At 43.5% G+C, this 16,972-nt stretch overlaps 1 protein-coding gene across 4 annotated transcripts in view; it reads left to right on the top strand.

Moving 5' to 3' along the window:
• Positions 1-16,972, top strand: part of NCK2 (NCK adaptor protein 2) — a 152,128-nt gene that overhangs the window by 3,075 nt on the left and 132,081 nt on the right. The window lies entirely within an intron of this gene.

The following is a 16,972-nucleotide window of genomic DNA, read 5'->3' as shown; positions in this document are numbered from 1 at the left end:
TCTCTTTCCTAAAATGAGTGATGGAAATACTTCACGGCACGTTTTCAAAGGGCCTAAGCCAAAATGCGATTTCATGTGTCTTGTTCCATGCCTGAGTTAAGGCAACTCAGAAGAAGGTCATGACAGCCTTTTAACGGGCTATGAAAAGTATGCAGCTAAAGCAAAAATAATTTTGCATTTCTTTAGGCCATTTAGTAGCACAATTTAAAAATTAGACTCTTTTCTTTTCCTGCATTTTCCTTTGAACATATCCCAAAGTATGTTTATTTCTAAAGGTAAATGAATAGTAGCAAGTATTACCTCTGCCCAGTGACACACATCCACACGTGCACTGGCACATACATTTCCTACCTCAAGAATCTTAATCCTTGAAACTGTGGAAATGAAAGTTATTTTGATTGAGGTGGCAGTGTCACGGTGATGTCACACGGTGTCACTGTCCCTGACCAGCCTCTGTGTTCCCTCTCAGCTCCTTGGCTCAATCCCCTCCGTGTCCTGAGTTCTTACTCATCCCAAGGGTCATCTCTTACTTCTTTTCTTCCCCACATCTTATCAACTCCAAACTAGAGGGGACGGCATCGTCTTTAAATCTCCACAGCACTTTCTTTGTGTCCCTGATTTGTCATCTGTGACATTCTTTCCTACATTTTTTTTTTTTTTTAAGGCAGGGTCTCATCCTGTCACCCAGGCTGGAGTGCACTAGCACGATCACAGCTCACTGCATCCTTGAGCTTCTGGGTTCAGGCAATCTTCCCACCTCAGCCTCCGTGTAGCTGGGACTACGGGTGTGCACCACCATGCCCGGTGAATTTTTTTATTTTTATTTTTTATTTTTGTAGAGACAGGGTCTTGCTGCTTTGCCAAGGCTGGTCTGAAACTCCTGGGCTCAAGTGAGCCTCCTGCCTTGACCTCCAAAAGTACTGGGATTACAGGCCTGAGGCACCATACCCTGCCCTATATTTTTTTTGCCTTCATCTTTTCTTTACTAGATTCTGAACCCCTTGGGGGAAGACTGGTCTTGCCACTTATACACAATGGGTGTGCAACAAATACTTATTGAATATGTGAATATTGAGCCACCATACCCTGTCCTGTGTTTTTTTTGCCTTCATCTTTTTTTTAATAGATTCTGAACCCCTTGGGGGAAGACTGGTCTTGTCACTTATATACAACGGGTGTGCAACAAATACGTATTGAATATGTGAATAATGAGTGCCCAGCCTGTTAAGATTGGGGCTCTAGCCTCCCACTGAGATTCAAGTGGTAAGAGGCCTCCAGCATTGTTGTAAATCTCAGAACTTCTGTCTACTATGGAAGGCTTTGACCTCAGGATGTCCAGACAACGGGAGAATTTGGTCTGTTGGCCTCTCTATTCGGCAAATTTTCTGTCACCTGAGTCATTTGTAGTCCTGAAGCTACATTTAAAAACAACAACAGCAACAACAACAACAACAACAACAAAGCCAAACCCATACTCAACTGCATTACCTAGTGGACTGGCCGAATGGTTTACTTTTGTAGGTTAGTCTGTTCATATCGACGTGAATTCAAAACGCTGGGCAGAGCGTTTGTGATCCTGGCCTGGTAAGTTAGTTATTTGTGTCACCCCTTCTTTCTACTGTTGTATTTCTAATGTTTTTAAGAGAAGAAGCTTCAAGTGCACTCAGAATTTGAAGTATTGCAGTTGCTTCTTTTGAGACAGTTTTGGAAGGTGGGGCGCTTATGTTGCCCAATTATTAGTGAAGACCGAAAATGCCATGATGAGAGAATGACATGTACTAATGCATGCACGCTCATTGTTTGCAAAGTCCTCTTCACGTACACCACCATATTTAATAGTCAGAATAACATGGCGCACTTGGTTCTGGCCCTCATTTCTAGGTAGAGACTGGGGATGACGGAGCTTGAATTTAGGGTTAAGTCCTTCTGCAGGCCGTACATGAGGAACACTAACGTGTTGTTGGGTAGAGTTGTTTTTTTGTGAGGCAGTTTACGGAACAACAGTGTCCTTGGGTGTCTGCCTTTGCCGTGTCGCAGCTGTGTGTAGATGTTGGTGGAGCAGATTCTGGGTGTGAGTTGACTGAGGTTGAGCGGTGTGAGGGGAGGCCGGCAGAAGCAAGGACAGTCTCTCTTGTCCCCACATCCTGGTTATGGGCCAGGGTTACCCTGGAAAGCCTCCTCAAGTTGAGAGAGCTTATTCCTGTTTAGTGCGTGTATTAGCTCCAGCTGCCTTAAGAGAATAAAACACAGAGGCCAGGCGCAGTGGCTCACGGCTGTAATCCCAGCTACTCGGGAGGCTGAGTCACGCGAATTGCTTGAACCCAGGAGGTGGAGGTTGCAGGGAGCCAAGATCGCGCCACTGCACTCCAGCCTGGGCGACAGCGTGAGACCCTGTCTCTAAAGCAAACACACACACACACACACACACACACAACAACAACAACAACAACAACAACAACAACAGAATGGGTGGCTGAAACTGCAGACATTTATTTTCTCACAGTTCTAGAGGCTGGAAGTCCATGACCCGGGGGCCGGCAGGGCTGGTTTCTGGTGAGGGTCTCTTCCTGGCTCGTCTTCTTGTGTCCTCACTCACGTAGCCTTCCTTCTGTGAATGCACTGAGAGAGAGGTCTGGTGTTTCTTCCTCTTATAAGGACATCTGTCCTGTTGGATTAGGGCCCCACCCTTATGACCTTTTTTTAACCTTAATTGCCTCCTGAAGTGTCCTGTCTCCAAATATAGTCACTTAGGGGTTAGGGCTTCACCATATGAATTTAGGGGGGACAATTCAGCCACTCCCGGTGTGTCTGTCTAGGTTCCACAACAGGGCTGATGCTTTTAGGAAGACCTGGTGCTCCCATCATCCAGATCTGGGATCTGTGTTTATTTGGGGACACCTACTAGGGATGGTTAGAGTAGTCACAAATAAGGAGGGAATGTCAGCTTTTTATATATTGGTTGTAGCACCCCACAACAGGGAACAAGCCTTGGTGCTGGCCTTCCAAAGGCTGGAAGGGTTTTAAGTAGAGTGATTGAAGAAAGAGAAAAATCTTGACTTGATTTCATTTATGGAAACTTCTCTTCAACTTAGGTAGGTAGACATTTATTTGGGGGTTGGTTTGTCTTTGATTGAGACCATGATAAAATATCAGTGATATACAAAGGAAAGTCTTTTCTGAACCCTGGATGAAGAGAGCAAAGCAAGAGGTGGGGCCAATGGCAGCCGGGGTGAAGAGGCTGTCTCCTCTGAGCCTGCCATCTCTGTGATCGTGCAGTCTTTGCCACATGAGCAAATGTCCCTTAGCAGAATGTGCATGATGGTGGTGAGGTGCACCCCAAGCGTAGCTGGAATGTTTCTGACCTAGGCCATTTTGTCTTGTTCAGACATAAGATGGGGGCAATGCCTGCATGACTGACCTCCCTCTGGCTCCAGCTCTGTATGTTCATTTATGCTTTGTTTGCTCATTCATTCCACATTCATTCATTCATATGAATTATCCAAGTTCTTAGTGGTCATTTCCACCATCCCAAACCATTTGCAGCATCTCCTGCAACCTGCCTGCCTTCTCAGTTATATTCCCCATCACTGACTCACTCAGTTATCCTTGAATTCTCCCTCAGCTCCCAACTAGTTATCAACCCCTATTGATTCTACCTCCAAAAGATCTAACATCCTCAGCCCTGCTGTCCTTTTTCTCTTTCCCCTGGAGATCAAAACCGCTTTTTAACCATTCCTACCAATCCATCCCAGGGTGACTGCACCCTGACAGTCAGGTCTGGCCATGACCTGCACACGGTGGCTCTCCATCATACTTGGGTCAGTGACTCAAGTCCCCAGCATGGCAGTCATGGGCATGCACGACTGGGCTGCCTCTCTGTTTCTCCCAGCATCTAAATATCCCCTTCCCCATATACACACGTGCTGAGCTACAAGTCATCTGTGGCCACCCACTGATGGTTTGCTAATTGTGATAACAAAACTAAGTTTATAATCAGTTTGTTTTTAAAGACTGTCTCCATTGGGACTGGTTCAGGGTTCTCCTGTGCAGTAATGGCAGGGCTACCCCACTACAGCTTTGCATGGAACTGAGCATGGGCCTGGCTCTCTGTCATGGGACGAGGAGAGACTAAGTGCAGAAAATGGTGCGTATGTGGGTTTTAATGTGGACTGTCTCCCTGCAAATGCCATTTGAATTGATGGATTGTCAAGAGCAGTGCTGACCCCTTGAAATACAATGTGAACCACAAATGCAAGCCCCAGATGTAACCATAATGTTCTGGTAGCCACATTAAAAATGTAAAACCAAACAAGTGTTACTGATTTTCATCCTATATTTTATTTTGCCCAATATATATAAACTCTATATGTAATCAATATAAAATGTAATTAATAAGATAATTCATATTCTTTTATTTGCGTGAGGGCTTTGAAATTCAGCATATAGTATATACGTTTACTGCACCTCTTGGCTCCCTCTCGCTGCATTTTGATTGGCCTTGGCCACACGCGACTAGTGGCAGCCTTGTTGCAGAGTGTGGGTCTATACACTTTTCATGATTGAAGCCTCATTTGCTGTCTGTTTTCCAAAGTTGAGATAGCTACAGAGACATAGTGGAAACAATGTAGAATAATTATAATGGTCATTATTATTATGCTTTACTGGGAAAGGTGTAACCTTTTTAAATATGAGGAATAATGTCATCCTTCAGGCACTCAGTGCCTGATGTTTTAGAGCACTAAAATCAGATTCAGTTAAAACTGAATATCTATCATCAAAATACCTTGTTCATTTTACAAATATTTTAAAATGTGCTTTGAATTCTAGAAGTTACCAGTGTAAAATAACATTTTTGTATATCAGTATTCAACACATTTCTTTTTAAAAAATGTGTTCAGCACCATAGCAAAGGTAAAAAAACAACATTGTATACAGTGATGGGGTACAGGTGTTATTTTGTTACATCAGTTGCCTAAGGGTGAAGTCAGGGCCTTTATTGTATCCATCACTCAAATAACATACCTTGTACCCATTGAGTAATCTCTCATCATCCACCCCTTCCCACCCCATCACCCTTCAAGTCTCTGGTTCCATCTGGATAATGGCCTCCAGTTCCATCTGTGTTGCTGCAAAAGATATGATTTCATTGTTTTTTTTATGGCTGAATAGTAGTCTATTTTCTTTAGTCATCTGTAGTGTTCATATTTCTGATACATATTAAGTACATGCTGAAATCATATATTTTTAAAGTGAACATTAGCTTCTCTCCCACATGGACATAGACACACACACACATTGTAATCACTGTTCTAAGCACTTTCCATGTAATAACTCATTGAGTCCTCACGAACAGAACGTGTGGTACTTTCTGTTTGTATCTTCATGGCTAAGGAAAGGGAGGCACTGAGGCTGCCATGTCTTAGGTTCCACAGCTAGACTCTGACCAAGCTAGCCGCCATCCCTTCATTAAGATGTATCTGAAAATACATAAAACAGAACCATAAACTTTTATTATGGTGTAAGATTTGAGAAACATTGATGGAAAGTCATTGATAGGGAGTGGAGCTTGCATACAGGTCCATTCTGGGAACCCCTTATCAGCCAAGTGGTTGCGGAAGGCTCTGGACTTTGGAAGGGCCTAATGAATAACTGGTACCTTGGAGGAGGGGAAGCCTTGGACGGTCATCACTGAGGACCACTGGCCTGGCTGCTCCTCTCCCCCAGCCCCCTTGCTATGTTCCATAGGCTGGTGGTCCTCCACCTGCCCAAGTCTCCAACTCTGCAGGAAGCACCAGCATCCCGTGGGGAGAACTGCTGCTGGAGGGAACTGCAGTGGCACTGGATGAGGGGGAGTATTTTCTGTTGTAGTCACAGTGTATTAGCTGAAGTGGCCATGCAGGTGCCATCGTAAATGCCTGTGTGATGTGCCTCTTCATCAGTAGCTGTGTGGTGCGACCCCACCCTTGTCTCCTCCACACTGGGGGCTGAGAAAACAGGAGTGTGTGTCTTCTCACTCTTCCAAGTGGCCCCCGGACCTTTGTGCTGTTGGAATAGCTTGCTCAAGGCCCTTTTTGCTGCCGCTGTTTTTCCTTAATGAGTTGCTGTTGTTGAAGTGAAGGTAGGCAGGTAGGTTCTTGCTGAAAACCTTGTAGCAGGACATACCAAATCCGTTTCCTTTGTGCTTTTATGACATCTGGGAAGGTCTTGAAGAATTCCAAGGTGGCTTTGAAATCTGCTTCTGAGGTTGTGAGAGAGGCCAGGTCAAGTCCAAATGTAGATTCTTGGGAGACTGCTGCTACAGGTCCTGATGGGAACTCTGATACTGGCTGCTCTTCCAAGTGAGTTGTCTGTGCCAGCTTCTCGAACCTACCCTTTTGTGCTGGGAGGGCCACTGGGGCCATCAGAGGGTTGAGCAGCCCTCCCTGGAGCAGATGGGACTGAGATAGGACTGTGATCTGGCGTCTCTGTTGGGAGAAGCTCCTGCATGTTCCAAGTTTCGGAGGGGCTGCAACTTGGGCAGTTTCTTTCAACTCACAGGTTTAGATTTGCAGTCACACTGCCTCTCATGTGGCCACTTCTATAGGTAGCAGGTTCCAGGATGTGTGGTGGCAAAGATTTGTTTACTTCAACATGCTTAATTTCCCAGCAATGGTGGGGGCAGCCAGGAAGTGAAAAGTAAGTTAGAAGGTGGTGAGATCACAGGGAGATGCCTAGAAAGACGCCCATGCCCATCTTAGAGGACAGTGTCCATCAATGTCTCCTTCGATTTTCCTTAAAGATTGTGTCTCCATTTAATATCTTAAGAATTTTGGTTGAGTATTTAAGGATGTCTGCAAGTCAATAAATATTTTAATTATGTCACTTATGAGCCTGGCTACAGGAGAGAAGAGCAGTTGCTGTCTCTTTCATGCCTTCCCTCTCATCAGCTGTCTTCATTTTAAGGACAATCACTTTAAAAGCTTGTATTCCTGTTTGTGTGTGTCTGTGGGAGGTTGAGGAGGGGCCTGCATTGGTAAGAAAACAGCCCCCCGCCAACAACTTTTTTTTTTTTTTTTTTTTTTACTGCTCTGCATGATGAAAGTCAGCTTGGAGACATTGACATAAAAATTGCAAGCTGCTTGAGTATTTTTAAGAGACCAAGAAATAACAAGGGATTCAGGGAGTTATTTTGAGACAGTTTTCGGGAAATTTAATATAGGTGAAGAGTGAATTTTCATCAAATGATTAAAAGAAAGTGAAACAACCTTGGTAGCAGAATCTAGCAAGATGGTTATAGAAACAGATTTTTTTCTTTCCAGCCATTTCCATTCTTTCTTTCCATTCTTCTGGTTCTCCGCTCACTTTTTTGTGTGTGACTCCCCTCATCCCGTCTCTCCCGCCCTAAACACCATTTATCTTAGAAGTGTGTGTGTTTCCCATCTGTCTTTGTTACTGCAGTCATATGACTTTTCTTTTATGTGCTTCTGTTATTGTCTTAGGATCTTCCTAGCTTGGATTTAGAAGGTTCTCTTCCCTTAAATTAAGCTATCTGTCTTGCCTCAGTTCCCTTTTCATAGTTTCTTTACTAGGTCTATTTTACATGGTTCGGTAGACAAGACCCGGTGGTGACTATGAAGAAACGGTGGCATTATCATCTTTTTAAAAAAAGGAGGAGGGTGTCAGACACCGTGCTGTCGTGATTTTCATTTTGAAGTTTTGCCGGGTAGAACTAAAGTTCAGTTGATTGATCACCTATATAGATTAGGTGTCTAGTGTTGAATTTGTTGCTTAACTTGATTGTGCCAAGCACTTCATCCCTCAGCCATCCCAGTGGGTGCAGCCGATTCCGTCCTCCATAAGGTGTAGGTTCTTTCACGAATGCCTCCGGTTGGTGAGGGTTCCATGTGTAAGGAAGAAAATATGTTTTCAACACACTGCACATTCATACACGTGGCTTCTCATTCATTTTAGATCTTATTAGTTATTAGACCTAGATTGGGAAGTAGAAACAATTTACTTGTGCAGGTACACAAATACCTTTTTAAATGTTAGTATTTTGAGAGACTTCATTGAGACCTGAACCCATGTCTATAAATTCGTGGTTCTCAGCTGGGGCAGTTTGGCCAGTGTGGACATTTGGTGATGTCTGGAGATATTTTTAATCGTCATGCCTGTGGGGTGCTACTGGCATTTAGTGGGATGCTAGACCAGGGATGCTACTAAATATCCTGCAATGTATAGGACAGCCTCCACAACAAAGAATTAACTAGCTCAAAATATCAGTATTTAAGCAACCTTGATAAAAGTGAATGCTGCTCTGATTTTTTTAAATGTTTACGTCAGGGGCGCATGCATTCCTTCACACAGTTGCCTTTGGAGATCAATTTCTTTTCTTCCATTTTAATAAACATAGTGAAAAAATACATATGTAGATATCTAAACACAATTTACACATGTATGCAGTTAAATAGGTAAAGGAGAAACTGTAATGTAACTGACTTAACCATGTTTTTTGTTTATCTGTAATAATATTAGTGTTAAAGTAATGGCATACGTTACTTTTTTATTTTCTCATTCAACATATTTGGACCATAAACATACAAAATGCTGATTTTGCGGGAAACATTTTGACATCTGGCTGGGATGTGATAAAAGTACATTCCCCTCAGAATGCCCACTGATGTGGAAGTAATGAGGGAGCTTTTATTAATTACTTTTAATAAGTAATTGATATTCAGAGTTTGGCCTAATCAAAGACATCTGTTTTCTTAGCTCAGAAGCCTTACATTGGTGATTGTCTACAGAAGAAAATTTGTCTTTGTTGTTACTAAGGTTCATAGGATTCTAGGTTCAGCCTGATAATTTTTGAGCTGGTCACATATGTTAGCTTTTGAATGTTTAATTTCCTTCTTTGTATAGTTCTAAAATAAACTCCTCAGGGGAGAGAGACTAAAAATATCACAAATTAGACCTTACAAAGGGAAAAGGAAAGGGGAAATTCTAATCTGGCTGTTAGTCACTGAGTCCCAGTGTCTACAAAGCTGCCTGTTACCTGGCCTAGCATGTGATGTTGCTGTCTGAATGCACTTTTTTTCTTTAAAATAGGCCCTTGCTTGATCAAGTAGAATCAGCCTAGAGATGAAGAGAGCTGTCAGTTAGAAGTTCCCTTGGCTTTCTCACTGTCTGCTTTGTATAAATTATTTCCTGTTCCATTGTTCTTCCTTTTGACTTTGTTATTTCTTACCCCTCTCTTCCTGTGCTGTTTCTAGGATAAACATAAAATCATCACTTTGCAAAATTTTGAGCTTTCCTTGGTGGAGATAGTTAAAAGTACAATCTTTTCCTTTCTTCAATCATCCCATCTCATGTGGACTGAGAAAGACCTCTGAGAAATTAATAGTGATTCTTTGGACAGACTGGAAAGTTCTGAAGTTGCAAGTTTGGAACAATGTGTGTTTCTCTTTATTACTTGCACACTTTGTATCATTTGATTCTAACTTTGTCAGGAAGAGGGAGGCCAGTATTGTTAATTAGCCCTTTTTTAGATGAGGAAAGTGTGGGTCCCTCACCAGGACACAGTGACTGGCCCACTGGGGTCCTGTGGTGAGTGCCCACGGGGAAACGTCAGGCCCAAGCAGTGTGGCATGTGGGATGGCCCAGCTCCAGAGCGGCAGGCCCTGGACTTCATTCTGGCTTTGTATTGATGTTACTGAAGTCCCCTCCTCCCTCAAAACATTTGCCTTCATGCAGTGACTGCTTGGCTTTCCATTACAATGGGAGCTGGATTCAAACAGTATCATTCAGAACTTTACTTTTTATTTTTTGAGACGGAGTTTCACTCGACACCCAGGCTGGAGTGCAATGGAGCGATCTCGACTCATGACAACCTCTGCCTCCCGGGTTCAAGTGATTCTCCTGCCTCAGCCTCCCGAGTAGCTGGGATTACAGGCACGCACCACCATGCCCGGCTAATTTTGTATTTTTAGTAGAGATGGGGTTTCTTCATGTTGGTCAGGCTGGTCTTGAACTCATGACCTCAGGTAATCTGCCCACCTCGGCCTCCCAAAGTGCTGGGATTACAAGCGTGAGCCACCGTGCCTGGCCCCATTCTGAACTTTATTAATGGCTCATGTAAATCTGAACTTCAACAATCCTGATTCATATGAGGAATAGAGATGAAGAGTCTCCTTTTCCTTTGCTACTAATTTGGCTAAAATTGCATAGTGAAGTTTTAAACTCTCATGACCTGTGTTTTGTCTTCTGTGAAACTAGGGGTTGCCTGTAATGTACTTTCAAAACCTTTTTTTTTATTATTATCATTATTATACTTTAAGTTTTAGGGTACATGTGCACAATCTTTTATAGCCCCAACTTTCCCTGTGTTAAAATTGAGATGGGACAGGTCCTTGATTATTAGGGACTTTTTTTTCTTCAAAGTGGCATGGGATGAACTGATCTATGTGTAAATTGATGTTGCTGTTGCTTTTCTCTGAGTGTAGTTAGGAGGGCTGGAAGTATATGGGTGCAGAGATGTAGAAAGGCTCCGTTGTTCATTCTGCCACCGACAGGTCAGACTGTTCTCCTGGCTGTGTTTTCACTCAGTTGTGTACCTGCAGTTCATACCTACATAGGACCAGCCATGGGCCAGGCACTGTGCTGGGTGCCGTGGGAAAACCACAGCAAACCAGACAAACACCGGCCCTTGGGGAGCCTGTAAACCAGTGTGGAGATCTTACAAGCTCACAATCCACTGTAATCTTAATTAACAAGTATGGAAAATAACTTTTCGCCATCTCTGGGTGGGGGAAGCACATATGGGAAGTCCCCCTCTAACCCCTACCCCAACCCCCAAGGCCAGGCAGAATTCATTTGAAGCATTCTGGAGGATAATATTTTCTTCAAGATCCTCAGAAGCTCTTCAGTGCACAGGCAACTCCCAGATACTGGAATTGTCACCTGAGCTGACACATTCCACATGCCAGTTGTAAGCCCGGTCTCCACCACAGCTGGGGTGAAGCACCTCTATTCTCTCATGCCAGCATGGGTGTTATTATTCCAGGGCCTGGATGAAGGTGTTAGTTTTCTTAGGATGAACACATGATTTGTGGGTCAATTTTCAGATAATGTGAACTCTACTTACATGTTGTTTATTGCTTGAGAGCTTTATCTCTTAAAAATTAGTAAAATCACTTGGCGCTTTGAGTGGAATGCAGGTGTCAGGTAGCACACTAATACTTCCTTATTTTTTTTTTTAATTAATAATGGCATAAAGGCATTATGCCATAATATTTAATATAGAGATGTGAGTAATTTAATCACATTACTTCTCTTGGATTAGTAATGAATATTGCAAATCAATCCTGTGCACACATTTTACAGGTTTTTTTTTTTAATCCTATTGATGGTTTCATTTGAACTGTGTTTGGAAATTTAGTTTATTTCTTACTCCATTGTAGATGTTCATTTTTGTTTTGTTTTTTTTTTTTTTTTGAGACAGAGTCTCGCTCTGTCACCCACGCTGGAGTGCAGTGGCATGATCTTGGCTCACTGCAACCTCTGCCTCCTGGGTTCAAGGAGTTCTGCCTCAGCCTCTCGAGTACCTGGGACTACAAGTGCACACCACCGTGCCTGGCTAATTTTTGTATTTTTAGTCAGAGTTTCACCATATTGGCCAGGCTGGTCTTGAACTCCTGACCTCATGATCCGCCCGCCTCAGCCTCCTAAAGTGCTGGGATTACAGGTGTGAGCCACTGAGCCCATCCCGTTTTTGTATTTTTTAAATGCAGTGTTTCAAATTCTTGACTTCTACACAGTAGTCAAGACTGGTACTTCTACCCAGTACCCAGATTACTGTACTGCTCTGACAGTAAGTTGTTACAAAAGTATTTTCCAAAGGTTGGAACTGATTTCAGGGTTTACATTTAAGCTCTGTTTAACATCTGAAACTAAATTAATGCTAGCATTCAAAACTAGTAAAATCATAATTAGTGATTCGTCCTCTATTTGACACTGAACCAGCAGACCATTTCCCTTAGCTTTTGGTGACATGGATTAAAGTAAAATGGTTTTGGTGATTTACTATAATTGATTAGTGATAGACTATACATGCTTAGTATTTTGAATGAACTTAATTTGCAAATAATGATAATTTAAGATCTGAGTTTGATACAATTTTAAAGGTTGATTGAATACCTAGATTCCTGGTTCTTGAGCCTTCAGAAGGAGAGAATTTCATGTGTTAAGTCCTTATTTGGTCTCATTCAAGGGAGCAAGATTTTTTGTTTGTTTATAGACACAGTATATCATTTTACATATTCAAGTACACATAGTATGTTCTCTGGAGAAAGCAGAAAATTGTATTGCATTTCAACCATGTAATACCCTCACGTTCGTGTATTAAGCTGATCAATAGGGGTATTTGTCTCCTTTTGTTGAGCACAGTGTTTTAACTTTTCCAAAGTGTAATTTGTTATTGTTGAAAGTCAACCATGTTACCCTATGCATACAGGGTTTTATATAATATTACACATAAAAACATATAGTGTATATTTTTTAAGTAAGCCCTTAATTTTAGAATAGATTTTAAATTTACAGAAAAAGTTTCAAAGATAATACAGAGAATTCTGATATAAACTGTGTCTACTTTCCCCTGTGATTCGCATCTTATGTTACTATAGTACATTGGTTACATCTAATGAACCAGTATCGGTACATTATTGTTAAGTCCGTAGTTTGCCCTGACATCCTTTTTCTGTCCCAGGATCCCATCCAGGGCACATTTCCTTTAGTCTCTGTAGCGCCTCTGATCCGGGACAGTTTCTTAGACTCGTCTTGCTTTTAATGACTTGACAGCTTTGAGGAGCAAAACTGCTTTTCAGGTCTTTTGTAGACTGTCCCTCAGTTGAGAGTTGTCAGATGTTTTTTCATGATTAGTGTGGAGTTACCGGTTTGGGGAGGAAGGCCACCGAGGTAATGTACCATTTTGTATCAAGGGTCCATGCGATCAGTGTGGCTTTTGATGGTTGATGTTGACCTTGATCACCTGGCCCAGGTAGTGTTTGTCAGGGGACTCCGCTGTTGAGTGACTCTTTTCCCTTCTTTCCATACTGCCGTCTTTGGAAGGAAGTCATTTAAGGAAGAGGGAGTTCAGCTGTACCTCCTGTAGGGGTTGTATTTACATTAGTTATTTAGAATTCTATTTGAAAGATTTATCTATTCCCCCAAAAGGGACCAAGATTTTCAGTGGGGATAGAAGGCACTGTGGCACAGACAGCCCCTTGGCACTGTTGCAGAGGAGGTGATAGGATAGGATGGTGCCCCAGCACGGGGTTTCCAGAATGTGGTCCTGGGCTGTGGAGAAACGCAAATTCCAGGGACCTGCCTGACTTCCCTCGTGGGATAGGTTGGTCTGGAAATCTTCCTGTTGCACGAGTTCCCCCAGGTGATTCTGATGCATATTCAAAGTTGAGAACCTCTGCTGTGGATTAGCACTTGAACCCCAGGTGTGCCGGCCAGGAGTCAGGCCCTCACCTCCATCCTTGCCGTTCACACCTCTTCCCTGCTGGTGGCATCTAGCTCTGAGGCTCCCTGTGTAGCCACTCCTCCCACAGTTTTGACCACCTCTTGGATCTCTCCATCTGAGGCTCCCTTTGTATCAACCAAGGGTCTTTGCTTTCTGGATAACTTCATCCTTAGTTTGGTGGGCCCAGAGTTCCAATAAAGGGAGAAACCAGTTACAGCTGAGAACCCTGTTGTGGAAAGGCCAGTAAGGGCCAGAGTAGGGAGGTCCCTAGATGCCAGGCTTCTCTGAAAATGGTTTTGTTACATGTGAGAGAGAGGCAGAGACACCGAGACCCCACATGGACTGTGTTCAGGTTTGGACAAATAAAAAATCACCAAAAAATCTTCATAGTTTCTACGTGTGTCATGCCTTGCGGTTTGGGACACCCCTAGCTCTTGGGCACATTCCCTGGTTGAAGTGGGAGGGCAGTGGCCTGAAGAAGTTTCTTTGGGGTTGGGATCTGGGTGGCCCTCATCCTGGTGCCGCCTGAGGAAGCCCTGGGCTGTGACTGGGCTCATGAAGTGGTCCCGACCCAGTGTCTGAGGAAGGCATACTCCTATCGTAGATGGGGGCCAGAGACTGCCGTGAGGCCATGCTGGTGACCCTGCCCACCCGCCCTGCTGGGTCTCTGCTAGGCAGCAGGGTCGTGCCCTGCCCGGGTGCTGGGAGGTTCAGGCGTGTATGGGAGTGGAGGTATGGACGGGGCAGGCGTTGGCTCAGAAGCTGGCGTGGGGAGGGTCTTGAAGTGGTCCTTTTAAATCCTGGCTGACTGACTTCCAGAGAATCTTTTTTTGGGAGGGAGAAGGGTGGCTCATCTTTCTCTTGGGTACAGAAGAAGTCAGAGTTAAGGCCATTAGCCTGTTTCTCTTTCTGGTCACTACCTTCTCCCTCCTAGTGATGGGACGATTCCAGGGTTGGGTGGAAGGCCAGGTGGGGGTACACTGCTTCCTGCTCCACCCTTCCCAAACCATTATCCACAGATGAGAGTCTGTTTTATTCATTCACATGGATATAATTTATAATAATGCATTTTATTTATTAAAAAATGACTGGGCCAGGCAGAATGGCTCATGCTTGTAATCCCAGCACTTTGGGAGGCTCAGGTGGGAGGATTGCTTGAGCCCAGGAGTTCAAGACCAGCCTGGGCAACATGGTGAAACCCTGTCTCTACAAGAAATACAAAAAAATGAGCTGGGCATGGTGGCAGGTGCCTGTATTCCCAGCTACTTAGGATACTGAGGCAGGAGGATCACTTGAGCGTGGGAGGTGCAGGCTGCAGTGAGCCGTGATCAGGCCACTGTACTCCAGCCTGGATGACAGAGTGAGACCAAAAAAAAAAAAAAAAAATGAATACAGACATGTGCACTGACCCTTTTGAACATGATTTTCTTTTCAATCTCTGCCTCTGTTACAGTTTATGTTTTCTCTTTTGTCCTGCAGATTTTTTATACATTTTAAAAATATCTTGTCCTTTTTCTAAGTTTTTGCTTTGACTAATTTAAAGTTGCAAGTGTGGGTTTTGGTGGCTTTGTGTAGATGAATCACTTGACCTGAAAACAAGGACTTTTGCTTTGCTAGAAAATTAAGGACAGAGTTTGTGGAGTGGACTGCTCTTGGGTTTTCCTTAGAAGAAGCTTGTGAGAAGCACAGTTTCTGTGCGTAAGAGTGGGCTTAAACCAGGTGATCTCCAAAGATTTCCTTCAACTCTCAAGTTGAAAGAGGCCTTGCCGAGGAAACAGGCAGCTAATGGGCAGAGCATCAAACCAGGGGGGTCTAGGTCCAGGCCCGGGCGCTTCCTGCTGTCAGACTGCCTCCTGACATCAGCAGGCATTCCTGGGATTCACAGCAACAAAAGAGCCCTCTGCTTTGAAAGGGGTTCAGTCTGTCTCTCCTGTAGTCTGGACTCTGAAATCTAGAGATTCGCTGAAGCTTATGTCCCAGGGTCTTGACGTGGTGTGAAGTTCTCAGTGATTTCCTAAAGATGGTGTCCTGAACCATGGGCTGTGGTGGTGAGTGCATGGACTTCAGGATATCTGTGAACTTTGGGGTGGGAAAAAACATCCTTATTTCCACCAGCTTTTCACTGAAATTCAGTGTTTCCTTCCTGCATGAATGTAGGTAGCACAGCCCACAGCATTTACAGTCATCAGAGAAATGGTCACTATTTTCCTGTTACATAATAGTGATGCAGGTGTGTTGAAGAGTGACTGCTTTTATCACTGCTCTCAAATCATGGTTGTTATTAGCACTGCTGCTACCCTCTCGTTTGGCGTGTTAATAAGGAAATATGTAGATTACTATGTCTCAAGTTTGTTTTTAAATAATATATTAATAACTGTGTTCCATATAGTTGCATAAAATGAAAATCACTGAAAAGCAAATAGGCCAGGCGCAGTGGCTCACGCGTGTAATCCTAGCACTTTGGGAGGCCAAGGTGGGTGGATTGCCTGAGCTCAGGAGTTCGAAACCAGCCTGGGCAACACGGTGAAACCCCGTCTCTAGTAAAAAATACAAAACAATTAGCCAGGCGTGGTGGTGCGTGCCTGTAGTCCCAGCTACTCAAGAGGCTGAGGCAGGAGAATTGCTTGAACCCAGGAGGCAGAGGTTGCAGTGAGCCGAGATCACAACACTGCACTCCAGCCTGGGCGACAGAGCGAGACTCTGTCTCCGAAAAAAAAAGCACCCTGAAAACACCCTGAGGAGGAGTCCCTAGCCCTCACCATTCTGCCAAGGGGAGAACGGGACCTTGCCAGGGACCAGGTGTCACTGTGTCCTCTGATGACAGAGCTGCTGGGACCGAGGCTGCTGGCCAGAGACAGTCTACACAGGCATTGCAGAAAAGTAGCTCAATTTTGCTGCCTAACAGAACTCCTTCCAGTCATGCAGTAATGACAAAACACGCCCCAAGTGGGTAAAATAAAAACTATAATATATTCAAAAGATAATATAGAAAGAATTTTATTTAAATTGGATAAAAGCCTAGTTGTTGTTTTTATAAATTTTATTTAATTAATTTGTCACAGTGGGAAAAATTCAATTTATTAGTTGAAAAAAATGTAAAATTGTGTTCTGGGATCTGTGATTATTTACTATTATAGCAGTGGGGTTGGGGCTGGGTTGTGCATTGGGAACTTAGGGGTTTATAATAACTTCCAGTATCAGGACAACGTAAATGACTTAAAATCTCTTGTGTGAAAAAGTTTGACTTTCTGATTCTCAGGTGCATTGTGGCAAAATGGTCCCTGGAGTTTTTGACCCTGTGTTTAAAGAAATATGGTATAAAATAAAAAATAATTTGGAAGAAGAATTGGCTCAGACATTACTTTTGTTGTGCCTTCTTGCATGTGGAACTATAAATACCAGCTGCTAGAAGTTCCCTTACAATGATGGACTGTGTGAAGGTACATTCTTAAAGTATTCATGTGGCAATAA

Source organism: Nomascus leucogenys, chromosome 14 (genome assembly GCF_006542625.1).
Source record: "Nomascus leucogenys isolate Asia chromosome 14, Asia_NLE_v1, whole genome shotgun sequence".
Lineage (NCBI taxonomy): Eukaryota > Metazoa > Chordata > Mammalia > Primates > Hylobatidae > Nomascus > Nomascus leucogenys.
Note: the sequence above shows the minus strand (reverse complement) of the source record. Positions and strands in the feature narration are given on the sequence as shown.